Source organism: Leptonychotes weddellii, unplaced genomic scaffold, assembly GCF_054177405.1.
Source record: "Leptonychotes weddellii isolate Sample4059 unplaced genomic scaffold, ASM5417740v2 HiC_scaffold_3010, whole genome shotgun sequence".
Taxonomy (NCBI): domain Eukaryota; kingdom Metazoa; phylum Chordata; class Mammalia; order Carnivora; family Phocidae; genus Leptonychotes; species Leptonychotes weddellii.
Genome location: NW_027897003.1, coordinates 6,719 through 12,946, shown reverse-complemented (window position 1 = coordinate 12,946; position 6,228 = coordinate 6,719). Strand labels below are relative to the sequence as shown.

At 35.9% G+C, this 6,228-nt stretch overlaps 1 non-coding gene across 1 annotated transcript; it reads right to left on the bottom strand.

Moving 5' to 3' along the window:
* Window positions 1-1,038: 1,038 nt before the first annotated feature.
* LOC102730491 (uncharacterized) lies at window positions 1,039-5,553 on the bottom strand. The gene is made up of 3 exons (XR_014142178.1): window positions 5,253-5,553; window positions 2,737-2,899; window positions 1,039-1,156 (listed from the first exon to the last, which is right to left on the bottom strand). It is a non-coding gene; the product is annotated as an uncharacterized LOC102730491 (transcript).
* Between the last annotated feature and the right edge of the window lie 675 nt (window positions 5,554-6,228).

Below are 6,228 nucleotides of genomic sequence, written 5' to 3'. Positions count from 1 at the left end.
GCACATGAGAGGGGGGAGAGTCAGAGGGAGAAGCAGACTCCCCGCTGAGCAGGGAGCCCAATGCAGGACTCGATCCTGGGACTCCAGGATCATGACCTGAGCTGAAGGCAGTTGCCCAACCAACTGAGCCACCCAGGCGCCCTCCCTGATTGACTTATTTCGCTCAGCATAATACCCTCCAGTTCCATCCACGTCTTGCAAGTGGCAAGATTTCATTCCTTTTGATGGCTGCATGATATGGAATGATCTTTATCTCTTACAAGGAGATACAACTTATTCATCTTTCCATCAATTCAAGTTTTATCAATGAGACAAAATCTACATACTTACATCCCTTCCTTTAATCCCTACCGAGATCCATGTCCCTACCGCACCCTTTGCATATTTTTATAGCAGAGTTAACTTGTGTTTCTTGAATCATGTATTTATTGGTTATATTTCCTTTCCATGATTCTATGAGCAATTTTTAAGATCAGGGTTTTGTCTTATTTATCTACGTGTCCCTACAGCTTAGCATAAAACCTTCTGTATGAATGAATTCAGGAGGATCTGCTAATATGCACTTAGAAATATTATATGAAGGCTCAAGAGAAGAAAGGGCAAAGTGCCATGTTTTGAAGATTGGATTATAGTTTAGGAGTTAATGGCATATTGGTTATTAAGGCCATGGGAATGAATGAGAGAGCCCAGAGATGATGATATTTAGATGTGAAGGAGGATTTAAATATGGGGAGAAGAGGAGGAATTAGCAAAGGATACTTAGAATTAGGAGCCAAAATGTAAAGAGCAATCTGGCAGAAGCCTAGGAAGAAAAAAAAACTGTAGAAGGAAAGGGTGATCATCAGTGTGAAATGCCAATGAACTCCCAAATAGGATAAAGAACACAAGAGTGGCCACTGGGTGTTCACTGACATTTAATGGATTAGTATTAGGAACCTGATTAGGTGCAAGAAAGACTGAACTTTATTTTGACTTTACAGATTTGAAGAAATGTATAATGTCAAAATGGTATAAGAATGAACATCATTATACCTTTTATTTTCAAAGTTTTTCTTGTAGTCAAATTCCTGATCATTGGTCTGAATGGTTGTTACTGCTGTGTTTTTCATGTTAACAATTTCTTTCCTTTGTTTCCTGACTAGATGTCCTCTTGCAGCTGAAACATATAAGTTCCGGGGTAGTGTTAATTAGAATAAAGAAAAAAAACATTACTTCAGTGAATAGAAACATTTTTTTTTGACCATCAATGTCAAAGAGGAAAATTAAAGACTCCAAATAGAACATGTTCATTGAAAATATTGTTCATTAAAAAATATTGTTCATTAACAAGATTCTTCTAGATGACAAGTTACAGCAAGAAAATAACTAAAGCGCCTTTTGTATGAAGGAGAGTCTGGGGATGAAACTGAAATGAAAGAGATTAGCTAAGCTGATGAAAAAGACAAAATGTATTCATTTGCTTAAAATCTGCTGATAATTACTTCAGCTATTTGTGAGAGAAAGCCCCTATTATCTAAGTGTATGTTTTGGACTTTTTGGCCAATTATCCTCGGAGCCAGATGTATTTCAGAATTCAGATTTAAACTTTTTATTTTATAAAGGTAGTTCAGAGCAAATAACATATATCCTATAACATTCCCCATGCCAGGGCAACATCCCATAATAAAAAACATGAATATTTCTCCAAAAAACCTATTTTTACTACAGGCGATGATAAAGGACTATAAATATTAGGTTGTGTTTCACTGCCAGATGAGTTATGATAAACCTTTTCTTCAGTGTTTCATAAATTTTGGAACTGTGGATAAAGAATTTGATCCCAAATTATAGGGATTTGCATTTTGATGTTTCAGTGAGAAGTTAAGGGCTTTAAAATCCCCAAAGAGATGAACCATTATGAATGGGCAGACCTGCGACTAGAACATGAATCTTTCAAATGTTAGTCAACTATTCTGCCCACCATGTCAGCATTCTTCAGAAGGCAGGCTGCAAATTCACAGTGGATTATAAAATCGATTTAGTGGGCCAAATCCAGCATCTAAAAACGAAGTGGGATAAGCCAGAATAGAGAACATCAGAGTGCATTGCTGGTAGTATGAATGTATATCAGGTTACAGAGTAAAATATAGTTTTTACTATGGAAGTCCAATCAACACATTTTGAAAGATACTGTATTAAACCATGCCAGGTTCTAAATTTAGTTTCTCATAGAAAAATGGGAAGTGAAATCTAAAGTCTATTGATACGTTTTAATAAAAATTATGAAGTATGATTATAAATATTATTTCCCTACAGCTAACAGAAAGAAATGGATGCCCTTTAACCAAAATGAGATTTAATCAAGTGGTCAAAAATTACGGCAAGTGTAACCTTTGGAATAAAGTAGGAAAATGTTATTGTTCAATCGATTATAATAATATGACTCCTGCGATCTAGAATTCATTCAATCACTTGCTGTATCTTGCACAATAGGTCAACTGTGTTTCACTGAAGCCTGACAGAAAATTGAAAAATTGAATTATTTTATTTAAAGCAAAACATTCAAATATTAAAAGTGTCCATCACTAAAACAATCTGATTTAGATTTGGTATAGAAAAAATATCAACGTGACAGAGTTTGGAATTAAACACAAAAGCTATGTAAGAATGGAGGTTTGTATATAAGATTAGATTTTATGTCCATCTCTAAATGTAACATTATGTTTTGTTACACTGTGAGACCACCTGAGTGATTACCTGACTGTATTATTATAGCGCTCTCTTTCCTTTTCTCCTGTATTTTTTGGTATCTTCTTGAATACAAGAATCCTCTGACACAGGCTTGAATCAAAATAAGCTTGTCAATGGCTTCCTTTCGCATTAAATTTAACTGTTCCACATGATAATATTTCAGGAACACCTGAATTAAAAGAATTAAAATAAAATACAAATAAAATGATGACACACAAATGTGAACACGTCATGCGCTACGCTTTGCAGAACAGACTATATTCTAAATATTTTTAGATTTTGGGCATCACTATCTTTTGCTTCTTTGGCCTGGATTTTGCTATAACATTACGGATTTTTATTCTTGAAGGAAACCTCTGTTCGAGAAGGAATACCGTTTAGCAATCATACTGTTATTTACAACAGATTTTGTGGAATGGGCCAATAAGCATGGAGGATGTTCAGCTCTTTTATCGAAGTTTTAGCATCATATACTCTGTTAAAAGCTAATTTTTATGTCTCTTAACAACTGTATCTCCCAAAGTTAAAGATCTTACAAATCTAGTTGTAAGATAGAGGACACTTACAGCTATAGTGATTCATCCATCAAACATTTATTGAGACCTGCTGTTATGTACTTATCTGCTGGGGATACAAAGGTGAATAAGGCAGGGACATTGTCCCTCGGGGGCACCTAAGGGAATAACGCAGAGAGATGGCTCCAGATGGAATTAACAACATTCTCACTAGACCCTGTGGCCAGCATGGGGAAAGGAGGGCTGACTTCCAATCATTCTAGAATCAATATGAATCGGGGAAATGCAGGAGCCTGAAGGCCTGGAGTGGTTCTCATTTAAGAGTTTTCCACCTCCCCCAGGAAATACGAAGATTTTGTTTTTCTTTTAATACATTTACTAATAAAGGTCACCTAAAAGAGAGTCTGTTGAATCTACTAAGAAAGTTACTTCAATTCAAATGTAACAACTGAGTCATAAGAACTGGAAACACTGAAAGTTAGTTCCATTACTTGAAAGCTTGGCACCAGAGGCAAACAGTTTAGCATTACAGGTTTTGATTGAATTTAGTTTTAATTTCTATGGGATTCTACATGTTAATATTTAGTCCATTCTACTGTTGACAATTCATTTAAAATTCAGTCTGTTTAAAAAGGTCATCTTTTTATTTATTTATTTAGTTTGCACAGCATTAGAAATGTTTCTGTATTGAATATTTTTATCCATCTTGATGAGTTGGAAAAGGTGAAGTGGAAAAATACAAATAGCTTTAAAATGCTACTTAAATACCATGCAGAACTGGAACCGCAAAGGGCCTTTTTACAAGTGAAAACTCCATTGGAAGTCAGGCATGTGTTTCAGACCATAAATCATGAGATTTCAGCCTGACGAAATTCATCTTTGTGATCATCTAAAAGAAAATGATGTAAATAAAATACACATCTTTTTAGTGCTCAGCATCTCCCCTTACTCAATACTGAGGGAAATATGGATTACTGAATACGTAGGGCACTCAGCCTAAGATAAACTTATTTTTTAAATCCTTTAAATTGTTATGGGAGTAACTTCTTATGTGAACATTGTGAAAATTCTCTCTGGCATGTTCCACCCAGAGACATAACTCATGTGGAAGTTTGTTTCCAACTCTGTAGGTCTGTGGTAGGGCTGGCAGTGATTATTTTGAGTGGTCAATCTCTGGGTACTTCTTTTCTTTAGATTGGCTCTTTTCTCCATCCTCCCCCAGTGATTTGTTCAGTGTAACCCCGAGACCTGGTACCCTCTTTATTTCCTTACCCCCCATTTTGTCATGCTGGAGGATGTCTGAGAAGCCTACTACATCTTTTCTCCAAGCAGCCAGCTGTCTTACTTCCATATTCAAAATTTGTTATGATTTATTACTTCATTCTCTAAGGGACTAAATAAGCCAAGATCTCTCAGGTCTCAAGTCTAATACATAAACCCACCGATCTCCAAATACATACAGTAAGTCTACTAACAATGGTGAACAGTTTGCTCCAAATAAATTTCAAATTTACAACAGAAGTAGATTTGAGAATTAGGAAGAAAAAATTAGATCAATATGATCCAGTTGATTATGATTCTCTGCAGTATATATTCTGTATATTATATGATATTAATATATATTAATATATTCTGATTATTTACTGACTATATTTGGTGGTGATAAAGATAAAATATGTCAGTATGTTTTCAATACTATTTCCAATACTAAATTGGAATACTATTTCAATACTATACTCACTCTAAATTTCATCTTTTTTTTTTGGATAAATCTTCAAGAGAAATTTTTCTTGAATTTCTTAAAAGAAACCTTTATGACAACAAAGTGTTTCATTTTGCTGAAGAAAACCTTTATAAATTTATCAACTTAATCCCCTATTTTAAGCTAGAGATTCTGTAACATGAAAAAGCCATAATATTTTCAAGCACTGTAAAATGTTAGAATTCTCAGTAAATCCAACACAACTGTTAATTGTTTTTTTCTTGAAAATTACATGAAAACATTACTTTTGTTTTTCCAAGAGCCCAGTTATCCAGACCAGCTTTTTCCAAAATGGCGGCACAGGTGTCAGGGCTCACTGGGGGCTCTTCGTTCCACTTGTAGCAGAGAACATGGTACCTTCAAGCGGGAAAAAGGGCTGGTTAGTATTTCACAAAGGTTCCACACCTCAGTAGCCTGGTGGACACTCGACAGCTCTGTGTAGGGCAGGAAGAGACTCCCAGACTTAATGCAGAGGACCCTGCAGGCATTCTCAGAACTCTAAAGTAGACTGACAAAAATCTGGACCTGTCTGTGTAAATTTGAGCACTATTTTCTCAGTTTAGTGATTACTTTTCAACACTTACCACTGAAATCCCCCACAAAAACTCCATCACTAAAAAAAAAAAAATTAGTTGAGTATTTTTTTAATAAGATTATTTATTTATTTATTTGACAGAGACAGAGAGAGCATGAGCACAAGCAGGGGGAGTGACAGGCAGAGGAAGAGGGAGAAACAGACCCCCAGTGAGCAGAAAGCCTGATGAGGGGCTGGATCCCAGACCCTGGGATCATGACCTGAGCCGAAAGCAGATGCTTAAATGACTGAGCCACCCAGGAATCCTAGTTGAGTATTTTTAAAAAAGCAACCTTTCTCTGGGTACTAAAAGCAGAGGGACTGCAGTGGGAAGCAGCAGAGGGAAAGATTTTATTCTTTTCTTCACCTTCACAAAAACGTTGGAAGCTGATCTTAAAATTGGATGAAGGAGTTAAATTCTCTGTGAACCTCCCACCACTGTATATATGCCTTCTATCACTATTTTTCCTTGAGTTACACTGTGTCTCTCCCTGGAGATTTTCTCTATTGGTTTAATACATGTAACTGAGGAGAGGAAGCAAGTAAGGGGTTAATGCAGGAGAGAACTGAAATAGGCCCTAAGTTTTTCAAGCTGACCAGGTGAATGAAAGGAAGAAAAACTGGTTTACCCTGGTCAACAATCTTGT